Here is a 15,207-nt window from a genome sequence, read left to right on the forward strand (position 1 = left end):
TGGGGATTTTTAAAAGGAAGTTAGATGAGCACCTTGCCGGGGTCATCTGACCCCGGTGCTCTTTCCTGCCAAGGCAGGGGGTCGGAGTAGATGATCTACCTAGGTCCCTTCCGACTCTAGCTACTATGAAACTATGAAACCATGCTATTAGAAGTCTCTCTACCCCACAACCTCCACAAAACATTCCAGGTTTCCTCCTGTTCACAGCAAGTGCTAAAAATGGGAAGACTTCAGTGATCCATACTTGAATACTCAATTGTTTCCATTCCTTCCTCTTTGTCTATTCAATACCTCTTATCCTCTCACTTGATTTGATATCCGTTTCCCATAGCATGCAAGTTTTTCACCCAGCCTGGTAGAGGGAACTCTAGGGGCATTTACCAACACTACGGAGTGGCCAGGCTGTCAGGGATTTTTCTAGCACAGGAGGAGCCAATACAGTGGTGGGCAATTATTTGGGCCTGCAGGCCACATAAAGAATTTTGGGGAACTGTTGCGGGGCAGGCAGGGCCAACCCCTCCCATCCCCCACAACAGCTCACCAAACCTCCCTATGTAGGATGAGGCTGTGGGAGTGGGGGTGGCCTGGAGGTGGCACAGAGTGGCAGCAGCAGGGAGGAGCCACATGGAAGCCCCACTGCAGGCTCCGCACAGCTGCAGCCAGAAGGGTCTCAGAAGTGGTGAACACACTTAGTGCTGGGTGGGCCCCAGCATCAGCAGAGGATGCAGGCAGTAGCTTCCCTCTGGGAATTGCGGCATCGTCCCGGGTCTGTAGGCGATGATGCTGTGTGAGTACATCAGCTGCAGTCCTGGGCAACTGCCCCAATCCCTGGCAGGAACCTGCAGGCAGCGTCCACAGCTGATTCCAGCATGCAACCGGCACTACTTCTGGCACATGGGGTGGGAGCTGGTATAAGCTGTGGATGGGGCCAGGATGTGCCCACCCAGCATTATGTACCAGTCAGAACCACTGGCTCCCTACAGGCCAGATCCTATGACATTGTGGCCACCGACCTACGGGCCGCATACAATCAGTTAGCGGATCAGATCTGGCCCATGGGCAATATTTTGCCCACCCCTAGGCTAATATGTAATACGTTAATTGCAATACCTTAATTTTTACTGAGCAGGAAGAGTCACTCTCCTAATACTACAGAAGCATTTAACACAAGTCTTTAGATAAACAGCTTCACAGTGGTCAAGCAGATAATTTTCTGAATGGCTGAAGCAAATTTTTCTTGGACTTTCAAAGGAAAATTCACCCTTTGGATGACAATGTGCACAGTTTGAGCCTAAAAGGACATTATTGATGAAGTTCACATTAAATGAAAAGTGAAAGGGTTTAGAACAAAATCTCCTCCAAAACCAACTCTCAGCATTTGTTTCATCCATTTGCTAATACATTTAATAAACAACAGGAAACTTAAATCTTTTCTAATTTGTCCCAGAAAGCATTTAGTGTTTGAGGACTGGTTGGAATCATCAATTCAAACAGCAACCATTCCTATTGAATTTTATCACTGCATTCAGGAGTAGTTACAAAGAGATCTTCTCATCTTTATCAGAACAGAATGTATAATTTTATTTAAAAATCCGGAACACCCAGTAGCTACAAAGATTAAATGGTATGGCATTTGCAAACACAAGTATTGTTTAAAAGAATACTGTTGGCATGTATCAGTCCACAATCTTTATGCAGAGGCAAAAAACCCATTCCATCTTAATTATACTGTTTTTAACTCAATCAGATTTAAATGTCAGAGGTAATCCCTGAGAGGCCCACACACTTGCTGGGATGCCTTCACTAATTAATGGATCATTAGTATAAAAGAACCCCTTACTGCTACCCTGTAGACCACATACTGTCTTAATTACCTTTGTAAACGAACCAATGTCTTTCAGTTGCCATTTGGTCTGAATTCCCAAGTCAGCCAACTCAAAAAAGCTTTCTATATGACAGGGCTTTTAACATAATTTCATTTTAGTTATCAGAGAGAAAAAATTAGGGACCACCACAGTTTTTTGCCAAGCTTTAAGAAAGAGGGTTTCAATAGTCAGGGGGAAAAATAAATGTAAAAATGAGAAAAACAGTAGCACAATTAAATTTGTATACATCAACAAAACTCTTAGCCTTTTTGCAGCATTAGACATAGTTGACCACGATGCACTGCCGACTTGATTACATGACAGCTATAGAAGACACTACCAGCCCTATAACAGCTAGTCATTTCTTTTCAATATTGCCCATATGTCTTTCCTCCAAATCCTCATCTGAAGGGCTCTCCAGGGATTAATTTGGTTCTTCTTGTCCTGAGACCACTCTATACGAGAGAAAGCAACCCGCCAAACACCACTGCTAAGTCTACCAATGTCAGATGCAACTCTTCTTCTTCCCCCCTCCCCACCTGTAACCCCCACGCTGATGCAAAACAAAATCTATCACGAAGATGTCACAATAGCTAGACAAGCACCTGGATGATCAGCCAACTGCATCAGACTCAAATCAGGCAAAACCAAGTTAAAGTATGTAAATCAGTGGTGCTGAACCTTCCAGCCTCCCATGCCACTGTGTGGCCACAAGAGCAATCCTGCTTGGCAGTGCGATTCATTTTGTATGTGGGCCAAGTCATCTGGCCTGCAGGGCTCCCTATAGGTCCAGTAGTAAGAAGCAGCAGCGGTGTTAATTCTCACAGCTCTAGAAGCAGTCACAATTAACACTGCCACTGCCCCAACCCCTGCCAAATGTTCAGAACCCCCAGGAGCCCCACAGACCAGATAACAGCCCCACAGGCCCGATTTAACTCACTACTACTTGTGCACAACTGCAATACAATGAGTACTGCTAGAGTACCTGTTACTGTCTAGCCCAGGAAGGGTATTTGCTCTGGCTCTCCACTCTCATGCAGTAGTTTGACTCACTCAAGCTTAGAAAATAAGGTAAATTCAGTGATAACTGAAGGCTAATCTACACTACACAATTCTGCTGGCAAAAGACAAGTTCTGCCAGCAAAACTGCTAGCACACTCACAGGTCTCCTCTGGTAACAGAAAGCCTTCTCTCCCTTAGCAGAAGGCACAGGTAGATATACCCATGCTTTCTACTTTGGTCCCTTCAACAGCAGGCACAGATGACGAAGTGGAACTATAAGGGAAAGCAGTTGTGAATTTATTGCATATCTCCACTGCATTAGAAGATTTTAGCAGCAGTACACATTAAAAGAATGGTATTAAACTATAAATAATATTTAGTTGGTGATAACACGGATACTTTTCCAACACCCAGAATATATTTATCTGAACAAGTCTTCTTCTATTTAATTTTGAAATATAATTAGGGTTCTACTTAAGTTGTGGTGAGCAAGAGGGACTTTCATGGGCAACTCGCAGCATGTGGAGTCAATTCCATGGCAAGACCACACCACATCACTGATTGGCTGAGAGGTCTGTCCATCGTGTGGCTTCACCCCTCTGCTGATTGGCCGAGAGGGGCAGGGCCACATGACTGGCCAACCCCAATGGCACCCTTCTCCTAAGCAAATGCACAGAGCAGTCTTGTCATCAAAACATCATCTTCAGATAGGGTGACAAATGCAAGATCACCTGGAGAAACCCTCGCTCTAAGCACTAGCACCTTCTCAGCTAGGTTGTTATTACAACCCATGATGAAATGGATGTCCATATCACATATGCCATGTGAGGAACTGACGACTGCTGGACAGATCAGCATCCCGTCAGATCCATTATGAGTATCCGGCTTGCTTCAAAACATGGAAAATATCCAAAAGCAATACATAGGACTCTCAACACCAAGTATCTTCAAGAGTTGAAGGTCAGTAAGGATCTCCAACAGTGCCTCCATGAAAAGCTTGCTGCTGTGTCCACAAACAAAAGCAACATTGAGGAACTCCGGAAAGGGTTTAAAACCACCATCCACATGGCCTGTGTTGAATCCATTGGCTACACTACCAAGACACCTAGTCGAGATCTAACCCTGCCTGATGGGAAGAGCTAAAGGCTCATTCTGCTTGGCAAAATGACATCTCATGTCAGCAGAAAAAGATGCATCAGCTCCGCAAAGCCAAAGCTCAAAGGAGGATCCAGGAAATCAAAAATTGATGGTGGCAACAAAGGAAAGCCAAGGAGATCCAGCTCTATACTGATAAACGTGACACGCATAGTTTCTCCCAGGCAATGAAAGCCATGGCCCTACTTTCCTGTGATTGCAAAATGGCTTGATGCACCTCAAAGGCAACAAATCTATCCAAGGTAGATGGAAAGTGAGGTACCCCTGAACTGTGAGTCAACTGTGGCAGAAGCCATCACTGAGTCCATTCCTCAACACCCTGAAATGGGATCCAACCCACCTATCCTAGGACAAGTCTAGCATGCTATCAAGGAAACAAAGAACAAAGTTTCTGTACCAGAGGTCATACTTGCTGAAATCTACAAGGCTGGTGGCAAAGAACTGGTACTAAGACTCCAAAAATTTTATTATTCCAAATTCAAAGAATAAGAGACCCCTAGGAACCTGAGAGATGTCAATATCATGATCATCTTCAAGAAAAGAGTTAAGTCTGTAAGTGGGAACTATTGAGGTATCTCCCCTCCTTACTACAGCAGGGAAAATCCTTGCTTACATCCTCCTGAGCCATCTTCTGCCTCTTGCTGAGGAAGTCCGCCAGAATCTCAGTATGGTTTCAGACCATCCTGTAGGGCAACTGACATGGTCTTTGTTGCCCATCAGGTCCAGTAAAACTGCTGGGAACAACATCAGGACCTTCATTGGCCTTACTAAAGCCTTTGATTCCATCAATTGTGAAGGCTTGTGGGAAGTACAGGCCAGATTTGGATGCCCTGAAAAGTACATCAAAGTCCCAAGTCCCCTCCATGACCCAATGACTGAGATCATTCTGTGTAGTGGATTGGAGACGGATCCATTTGTCATCTGAACTGAGGTCAAGCAAAGATGAGTTGCTGTGTGTTTGACATTTTTGACAGTCAACTTGGTTCTCATTAAGGACCACCTTCTGTTCAGAACTGACAATGAACACCAAATAGATGGAGGGCTCTTCAATCTGTTTTGTCAACCATCCTTGTCCTTCAATATGCCAATGACTGCACCATCCTTGCTCTCACTGAGAAAAACTTCCAGACCACACTGGATCTTTTCAGAAAAGCCTAACAAACTTTGGGCCTGCCTCTCAACCTCAAAAAACCTGAAGTACTCTATCAGCCTGCCCCAGGCCATAAATATGACCCCAATGCCCCAATTATCATTGAGGGAAAGTCCCTGAAGATAGTTGAGCACTTTCTCTACTTCAGTAGCAATCTCCCTGAGAGCAAACACTGATGAGGAAGTCCCGTACAGCAGTGCTTCTCAAACTATCTGATGTGGCGGACAAGCAATTTTTTTCCAGTGGGCCAGGGACTGGTGCCCCGTTCAGTCAGTGGCAGCAACTGCAAGTTAAACAGCACTACACAAATACGCGACCAGCTGTTTCTTTCTCTTTCCTCACCTCGCACGACGTGATGTCACCTGGAGTGTTGGAACGTATGAACTGTGGTGCTATGACATATCAATGTTATGCTTCTGAAAATATATTTCTTTCTTTCCTGGCAACTCGCTGAGGACCAGTGACCAGTGGCTCATGGACTGGCACTTTGAGAAGCACTGCTGTACAGGATCCAGTGAACAACTAGCCAGTTGGGAAATTGCTTCTATGTATCTTTATTCATCACAACCTCTGAAAAGATACCAAGATCCAGGTCTACAATGCAGTTATCACCCATGTTCTCCTCTATGGATGTGAAATGTGGGTATAATCTACTGTTATCATCTCAAGAGCCTAGAGAAGTATCACCAGTGTTTCCTCTGGAAAATCCTCCACATCATGTGGGAAGATTGCCACACAAATGTCAGCTTGCTTGATGAAACCAATGCTAGCAGAAATGAGTCAAGTGATCTTCAAGTACCAGCTTCACTGGACCAAACACTGTGTGTGGATGGCCAGTTCTCAAAACAAGTGCTCTACGCCCAGCTTAGTAACAGCCTTAGATCTTGTGGTGACCAGAGGAAATGCTACAAGGATACAGTGAAGACATACTTCAAGAAAATGAATGCCAACATCAGCAGTTCAGAGGAGTTGGCTGCCAATCAACTCAAATGGTGCCACAACCTCAACCAAGTGGCATCTTGCCCTCAAATCAGAGGAGTGTGGAAGAAGGAAAAGGAGAGGAATCCCAGCCTGTAGCCTCCCCTCCCCCGCGTAAAGATCTGCAACTTCTGCAGACGGATCTATGACTCAAAGACTGGACTTTTAACTCGCCTCAAGACCCATCAGTGAGCCTTGACAGAGATCATCCTTGAATTGAGGCATCATCAGTAAGGTTCAGCTTACAACTCTTGCAAAAGGGGAACATTTCAGAAGGGCAACAGCTGATACATTCCAACAGCTGTATGTGAATGAGCTGAGACATTCAGACCCAGCATAGCCTCTTCAACTTTAGTACTTCTACACTGTGGTTAAACTTGGAGCTGGTGTGCTACATTTGAACTGTTCTCAGCTCATTCACACACAGCCATTAAAACATACAAGTTTCTGCCTTTTGAAAGTTCCCCCTTTGACAAGACATTAAACATTTGTATGTCTATACTCTGAAAGTTTAAAACAAGCTACCTGGCAGGAACCCCTGCATTTCTGTTGAGGTGAAACTAAAGGAATAAATTAATTTTTGACCCATTATTATCTACTTAATTTCTGCTAATCTCTTCACTCTGCTTTCTTCTATAATTATCTTGTCTGGTACCTACTCCTGGTAACATTTCTCTGCTCACCCATCAGCATGTCCAACAAAGGTGTGCTTCTACCTAGGAACTGTACTTCATGGCTTTGTTCCTAGGGGATTCCAACTCAAGGTATCAGAGCCAGTGAGGGAGGGCTAGGGCTAAAAACAGATTGAGTTGTGGGGTAGCAGAGCAGTCGGAGGCAAGACAGAGGTGCAAAGTTGAGGCAAAGAGATACGTTACTGGAGTAACTCTTTTCTGGATTATTCACTGAAGCAGATGATGGAAGCTGCCAGAGGCTTAATCAGCAAAACAACCAGGGAAGCCTAAATCTAGACATGGGTGAAAAGGGGGTTGATCTTCCCAGGCAGGGACACTGCCAGCAGCTGAGAGCGCCAGTGCCGTACCTACACTCCTAGTGGCCCTGGGAGAACTTTTAGCATAGGGCCCCTCTTTGCCAGAGATAATGATTTTTTTGTTGCAAAGGTTTTATCACATCTGTGGTATCGATGACTTTAAACAATTTGTTCTCAATTGATAACATCGCCAGTCCCATAAATGCACAATATTAAAACTTTTTTTTGCAACTGTAATTTATTTTTCATTTTTGGGCCCCCTTTCTGTCTGGGCCCCAGGTGGTTGCCCAATTCACCCATGCCTGTGTCCAAGTCTGGAAACAGTCCTCCCCTGACTCCTTATCTGTTTCTGTAGATTGCGGATGGAAGGTCGTAGAAGCCAGCTATGGGCATGTTGTGAGGAGGGTGGGAGGGAGAAGCAGTCAGAGAGGCAGTTATTGCCCTGTCCCAACTACTCCATGGTCACAGGCCGTAACGGGTTGGGGAGGGAGCTGTTTCGGAACGATTTTGAGGGGAAGGAGGCTCCCAGGGACCACAAAAGGCTGGTTGGGGGAGTGGACATTATGGGTATTACAGGACTTTGGAGCAGGGGGCTTTGAGGTACAGGTGTGGAGTGAGGAGGGACTAGGGCATTATGGGGGTGGAGACATGAGGAGCAGCTGGGGTTTGAGGTTGAGAGGTGTGGCAGGGCCTGTCAGAGTGAAATGGGGTGCAAGGGAGGTTGGGAGCAACAGGGCCTGTTTAAGCAAACTCTCTGCAAACGTTATTCTCCTCTTCCAGTTTCTCTTTTTTCAGTTGGATGAAAACTGTCTAGTTTTAAACTGGAAGAAAGATGCAATGAAAAATTTTCCCTCGCTCTTCTTTTGACATTTGAAGGGAATTTAGAGATGAACGCTAATCATCTTGAGAATATTGAAGAAATTGTAAAACAAAAAGGCAGGAGTGGATAAGGCTGTGCTTCCCTGAAGCGGGATGCTTGCTATTTTTCCTTTGATCTTTTAAGCATATTTAACAACTACTTCCTATTCCAATGGCAGAAAACACTGACAGTGGCCTTGTACAGACAGACATTCAGTTTTGCTTGGGAGAGTCACTGCTCTCCCAGGAGAAACCCGGAGTGTGAAGATGTTCAGGCCTTTTCTCCCAGAATAAAAATGGCCACTCCAGAAGAAAAATAACCTGGAAACAACCAGGGTTAAATCACTCCCAAATAGTTACATGTCTAACAGAAATAACAGATTCTAATTTGTAATCCACAACACCGCACTTGTGACAGCTCCACAAGGAGGTTTTATACTCTGCCTCCACTGCCAGAGTAACAATTCACTGTTAGTTATTAAATATCACCTTCACACAGATAGTGTATTTTCTTTTTCTAAATCCTAGCCTAGGGTTATTTTTCACTATTCTCCTTAAACATTGATAGAAAGACTATGCTTTATGTATAAGATTCATCATTCTGGAAGGATCTATCCACTGTAGAAAATGTTACAAATTTTAATTGGTTGCATGTTTGTAAGATCAAATAATTAAGATCAAAAACATTTTTAACCAAAGTGAATTGTTTATGTTAGGGTGATTATTTAAGCCTTTCCATTAGCATTTTTGGTACTACACATAATTATTCAAAGTACAAGCCATAAATCAACAAGAAGCCAAACTTAGTATAGTCCTTTATTTCTAAGACTGTCATATTTAAAAATGCCACTTATACACCCTCCAAGACATTAGCAATTAATATCATTTCCTCATGAAATTTTAGATTAACAATTTGTCTCTAAAATGTTTGATTTTAAAATAGTTCCTAAGGTGCTCTTTGTCTCACTCAAGCAAACTGTATTCTACAGATGAAGAGAAATCTATCCAAGTGGTCATAAACTAGGATACTCAGACAACACACTGGTTAGGATTAAATGCATTCAAGATCCGAGTATTAGTATATAATATTTGATCTTTTATAATATATTAATTCCTTTAAAGTATTATATTACGTCCTAGATAAGATCTTCTGATGGATTCTATTCAAAGGGCATTTGAAAGAAGAATTTAACAGGAAATTAATATTTTGGAGTATAAAAGTTGGTGGGTGTTTTAGAAGTGAAGCACTAATAGGTATGAACTGGAAGTGGCTAGTATGAAATAATCAATTAATTAATATTATACTAAGTGTACTTGAAATCTTTCCACCTAGACAGAAATAAAACGCATGTGCCAAACATATTCCTATATGGGGAGTAGGATGTACCATTCACCACAGTACTCTTCAAACAAATGTATCCACCCACAAAACATTAAGAATTCAGTGACTCTGCCACTAACAATAGATAGCCTTCATTACTACTGTTAAAAAAGGTTATTAGAAAAAATACCAAGAAAAGGTGGCAAAGTGAAGTGACAGTTTGTCCAGTGTCAATCATAAAGAAGTGAGGGGAGGATTAGGTTAACATTTTAGAATAATGTATGTCATTATTTTTCTTCCTGAGTATAGCCAGAAGCTCACACATTTAATAATTTAATGGAAACTGCTGCACAGGATTCAAAAGACCTACAGCATCAAAAGGCACAGTCAAGGAGGAACTAACTTTTCCCCACCCAAAGCAATTTTTAGCTGCTGAAAGAATCATAAAAATCATAGAAAATTTGGGTTGGAAGGGACCTCAGGATCTCATCTAATCCAACCCCCGGCTTAAAGCAGTGCCAGCCTCAACTATATCATCCCAGCCAAGGCTTTGTCTACACACGTCTTAAAAACCTCCAAGGAGGGAGATTCTACAACTTCTCTAGGTAGCCTGTTCTAGTGTTTTACTACCAGAAGGTAACCAGGAAATCCCAACTCAGTTTTATCTCCACACAGCAGCATGAAACCTAGCTACTGTGAAGAACCATCTATACCTTGGGAAAAACTGGCAGTCCAGAACCACAGCTTCTCCAGGTGAGGGAGAAGCAGTGGCAGACTGACACAAAGAACCACATGAGCCCTTTCGCTTTTCCCAAGAACTTAGAAGCAAAAAGATACGCTCTTTACTTAGTATTTCTGCAGAACTGGGGTAAGAAATGAACACACCCGACCAGCCTGAGTGAAAATAGTAGCAGACCAGGGAAAAACTCAAACAGCGGAAACAAAGTGGGAAAAAGGGACACTGCAGCAGAAGAGCACAGCAGCAAATGATGACCCAGACCTTGGGCTGGCAATAACTGATCTAGTTTCCCTACCACCATCCTTCTGATCTTTTACTAAGGGGTGGAAAAACTGAACTGAACTTTTTTCCATCAGGCTTCCCTAACAGAAGTATTTCCCACTCAAACATAGAACTGTGGAAGAAATGCAGAACAGGGCAACAGCCAACCCCCTCTTCTCTTCTCAGAGAGAAAGTTATTCACATCTGCCAAAAAATTTTCACTCAAAGGTACATGTCAGGGGGCTTCTTGTACCTTGTAGCTTTCTATTTACTTCTTTTTCCACATCTATTTGCTGTTTCTTGGATTAGGAACGCAGCTAAGGAGGAAAAAGTATACTTCTTGCATTACTTTTTTCCCCCTGAATCTTATAATACTTGGCATTTTTAATCAAGGCACTAACAATCTGGAGCCATGAAACAAAATTTCAAATTTCATTTTTGGTAAGGTCAGCTTGCATGGGTATAGGAAAAGCCTGAAAATGATTAAAAGGCTAAAAAATAACAAAAAGGAAAATAAATGTGGGAGCTGGACTCAATGATCTTCCAAGGTCCCTTCCAGGCCTGATATCTAGTGTCTTAATGTCTATGAAAAAGGCAAATAATAATGCTTTAAAAACATGACAGTTTAGGAATATCTAACAAGTTCCTGACCACCAACTCACGCTTTTTAAATATTCATTGATGGCAATATTATATGTGGTTCATTAAAGCAGAAGCAGGAATTGTCTATTTTTCTTGTGGAAACTGTTATTACCTGAGCTGGACCATTCTCTGTATAAATATGGCTTTTATGTTAACAGACTCTTAACTATTTTTTGTCTGTCTTAAAGTTCATTGTGGGCATGTAAAATCATCCAAAATTGTTTTCTTTTTCAAAATAGCTGAAGTGAGCATCAGCAACAGTGCACCCACACTCTAAACATAGCACTTTAACATAATGCTTTTACTGTCTTCAGTAGAGGTACGCCAATACATTGGAAAGTTGACATTATTGGCAATTGGCCTTTTTTGGCTGATGTGGCCAATAATGTCATTGATAAATTTTGTGTGCACTCATGTTCTTCCACTGCTGGGAAGAGGCCAGAGCAGCCACCAGCCCCAAGCACAGAGTGGCAGCCCAGCCTTCCCCGCACATAGATCTGGGAAGCATGTGCCCCCCTTGCTTCCCAAGAGGGAAGGGGGCGTGCAGCAGTGGGCCGAACTGCAGCTCCATCCTGCGCTGCACCCCAGCTGTGCAGCACCTGCCGCTGCCTCAGCTGCACTCCTTCCCTTAACATGGGGGCCTTGAACATGTTCTTTTCCTCCAACAGACCTATTAGCCAGATGCTGCTCTTCAAGCTGCTGGGCTTTATACTGGCAATCAGATCAGTATCAGCCAATATGGTATTGGCCCAAAAAATCTTTATCGGTGCAGCCCCTAGTCTTCAGTGATTCCTTAAAATTTAAATCTTTTTAATTTCCCCCATACTCATATTTCAAAATGGTGTCTTTAAAACAGATCTTTTCCCCCCTTGAAGATAATGTAAAAATACTTAACTATTAAATAATATGATTATTGCACAGTATAATTCCCTCCCCCACCATTTCCCAGGAGGAGAAAGAAAAGTACAGAGAACTGAGTTGACTCACCCCAGGTCACTGACAGAACCAAGAATATAAACAGAGTTCCCCATAATCCAGTGTAGTGCTCTGTCCTAGAGATCACACAGCTTCCTTCTACATATCTGTGCAGCATCTGGCACATTCTAAAAGTACCTAAAATTACATACCCAAAAAGAACCCTGTACTTCTGTTAAAAAATCTACTCCATAAAATTTTCAGTATGCAGAATCTTAGAAATAATGCCAAAGAGTTTAAAAAAATAAGAGAAATTCCTTCCACTGGAAGTAGCTTGTTTAGAATGTTTCATTTCTTTACAACTTCATTCAAGGAAATTCCTTTAAAAAACTGCTCTTTTATCCCCTACCTTGGAAGCCTGGCTTGTTTATTTTATTTACGCAGCTATTATTAACTACAGTTGGCTGCCCATTTCCATGGCAATATACTATCATATTTACAAGTATACACCTACCAAAAAGCAGGATGAGAAATAACCCAATCCAAATAGCTAACTAGTAACTGATAGCTAAAATCCTCTTTTAAAGGATAGTGTTTGCTATAACAGCTAAGATATTATTTACACAATACCAACCACTGTCTGCACAAACCTATTTTTTAGTCATATAAGAAGTTGCAGTAGTTGACTAACTTCTGAAGAAATACACAGCTAAGATACAGAAACTTTCGATTTTAGTTCCTATTCATTTCTAGCAGAGTGACACTTAGGCGATTTGCATGAAATTAGTATACAGACAGGCTACATTTTATTTAATTTATCCATGCATTATTTTCAACCTTGTTTTTCCCCCAATTTCCAGGGAGTCAATGGAATAATAAGAGCTTTTTTCACTCCTCAGGACCCCTAGTTACAATCATAAGCAATACTAAGAAACTGTCTGCACATCACTGTACCACAATACAGAATGTAAAAACACATTTCAAATTAGCCTCTTATTAAGAATTGATTCATCATCTCTAATAGCTGTTATCCAAAAGTACTTCAGATGTGAAAAATGAAAGCATCTTCAAAATGCAAGTATCAAAATTTGCAAGCTGTAAATCTGTGAAATTTAGTATTCACAGATATCCCAAGCTGCAACAACTGACATCTTGATCACAGCCCATGTAGCCTAGTAAAAGACTACACATTTCTTATTTCAAAGGTCAAAGGTCCTGTTCCATTCAAATTACATTTGTTCTCACATTTACACTAATGTTTTCTCTATTATTAATTGTAGTAACATAGCAACTTGCATCCCTGCTCATGGATCAGGACCCAGTTCTACTAATGCATCAAGTCTCTTATACAGAGATAAAACTATTCATTCATCAAAAGCCTACATATAAACAAACTAGTGTTCTTCCCTCTAAAATACAGGCCACCTAAGGAGTAGGGGGAGGGGAGGAAGCACAGAAATCTCCTTGTGCATAAATACTCTGATACAGTTCATTATAAAATGAATTCTCAAAGGAAAACAAGCTTGTTTTTAATGTGCAGTTTCAGATAATGACATCAACTGTCAATGTATGTCAGGTTTTTTTGACAGCTTACAGTTTTTTTAATTGAAAAAATCAAGATGATTTAAATTATAATGGGACACCACTGATAAACACAGAACTCTGGAAAGTAACGGTAGTTATTTCCACTGCAACTTAGTGAAACTACCTAACTGCAGTAAGACAGAAGTATTATCACATATATTAAATAGACATTGTCATAGTTGGCGAATATACAGCAATTTTGTATATAACTCAATGTTTTAAAACTGTTATCCTTGACATTAAGTTACAAAAGTCCAGATAGAGCTGACTCAATTGTAGCAACCCTCAGCACTCAATAAAATCTCACTATGTCATTTATTAATTGACCACATTAAAAGCTGTACTGTCAATTGTCAGGAACCAAAGGATACAACTGATAGCACAAACATAAACGTGCCCTTTTGTATGTCCTCCTAACATATTTATTGATATATTTAATTAACCTTAAAGCTATTATGAGCATTTGTACTTCCCCGTCATGCCCCTCCTGTTATCCAGCGCTGCTTCCTCTTGCACTTTTTTTCTCTTTCCTTTGCAGAGAAGCCCCACCACCCTTTATTTCCCTGTAACTTTCAAGTACTCCTTCCCTTCCTGGCCTCCTTCACTGTTAACTGAACTTTAAACAGATTAGTTGTGATTTAAGAGTCTAAGTACAATAACTCAATACTATTAAACTTAATCAGACAAGTCCTATGTACAATCGGCATCAGTGAATTGCTTCTAATAGCACTCTTGAATATATGGAGTCTGATATACATAATCATGTTGGGAACAGAACAAGAACAAGGACTAACAATCCAAGTCACATAGAAAAACTAAAACAGATTGCCACAAAACCTGTGTACCAGTAAAGTTCACATAAAAGTGTGTGCGGGGCCCAGAAATAGGGGGAAATTACTGCAGCCAGTATATGGATGAAAAGGCAGCACTCCAACTTCTGAGGCTATGCCGATTCAAAAGGAGACTATCACAGAAAGTGACAGCGTGAGTGAGACTCCTCCATTAGGCTCCTGATGCTTTGCTGCAGCGGCCTGGGTGGGACGCTTTGGCAGCCAGTCCTTGAATGCTAAGGGCATGACCAGGCCCTGACGTGAAACAGTGTCTCGGTCCTGCAGGCAAAGGCAAGACAAACGCTTTCTAGCTGCTCCCTTTCAAACTCTCCCTGCCTTTTTCCAGGTGTAACAATCAGCGGGGCGTGAAGCCAAGCAAAGAGGCGCCGGGTGTCAGAGGCACCGGGCAGGGCGGCTTTGAGGGGAAACTGCTCAGAACCAGGCGTGTTTGGAGGCTCGCTTTCCAGTGCCAACGACGCGGAGCTTGCTGCCGGCCTCGGTCGGAGCGGGGAGTCCCCCTAACCGGCGCCGAGGGGCTCGCGGGCCGGCGCTGCAGCGAAGGAGGCCCCTGCGCGCCCCGCCCCGCCGCGGAGCCGGCGTGACCGAGCCGTTCCGGGTTGGCAGCCTATCACACTGAGCCACAACGCAGGAGGCCGCCAACCGGGGAGCCGCCAGCAGCGCCCCCACCCGCGCCGCGGGCAGCCCATGCGGCTGGCGCTCCCTTCCCCCGCGCCGGAGCAGGTGCCGGCGGCACGTCCCGCTCGCTCCGCCCCGCCGCCAACGGCCCCCACGCGCAGGACCCCCGACCGCAGCGGCAGGAGGAAAAGGAGGAGGCTCCCGCCCTCGAGAGCCAGATTGGGGCCCCGGGCCGGAACCCGCCGCCGCGCAAGCCCTAGCCGGCATCGGCGGAGCCGGCGCC

General features: G+C 43.1%; 1 protein-coding gene across 1 annotated transcript in view; it reads right to left on the reverse strand.

Moving 5' to 3' along the window:
* Window positions 1-15,207, reverse strand: part of ERP44 (endoplasmic reticulum protein 44) — a 108,353-nt gene that overhangs the window by 92,843 nt on the left and 303 nt on the right. The gene's annotated exons all lie outside the window — the stretch shown is intronic.

Source organism: Crocodylus porosus, unplaced genomic scaffold (assembly GCF_001723895.1).
Source record: "Crocodylus porosus isolate Cpor-Errol unplaced genomic scaffold, CroPor_comp1, whole genome shotgun sequence".
Taxonomy (NCBI): Eukaryota; Metazoa; Chordata; order Crocodylia; family Crocodylidae; genus Crocodylus; species Crocodylus porosus.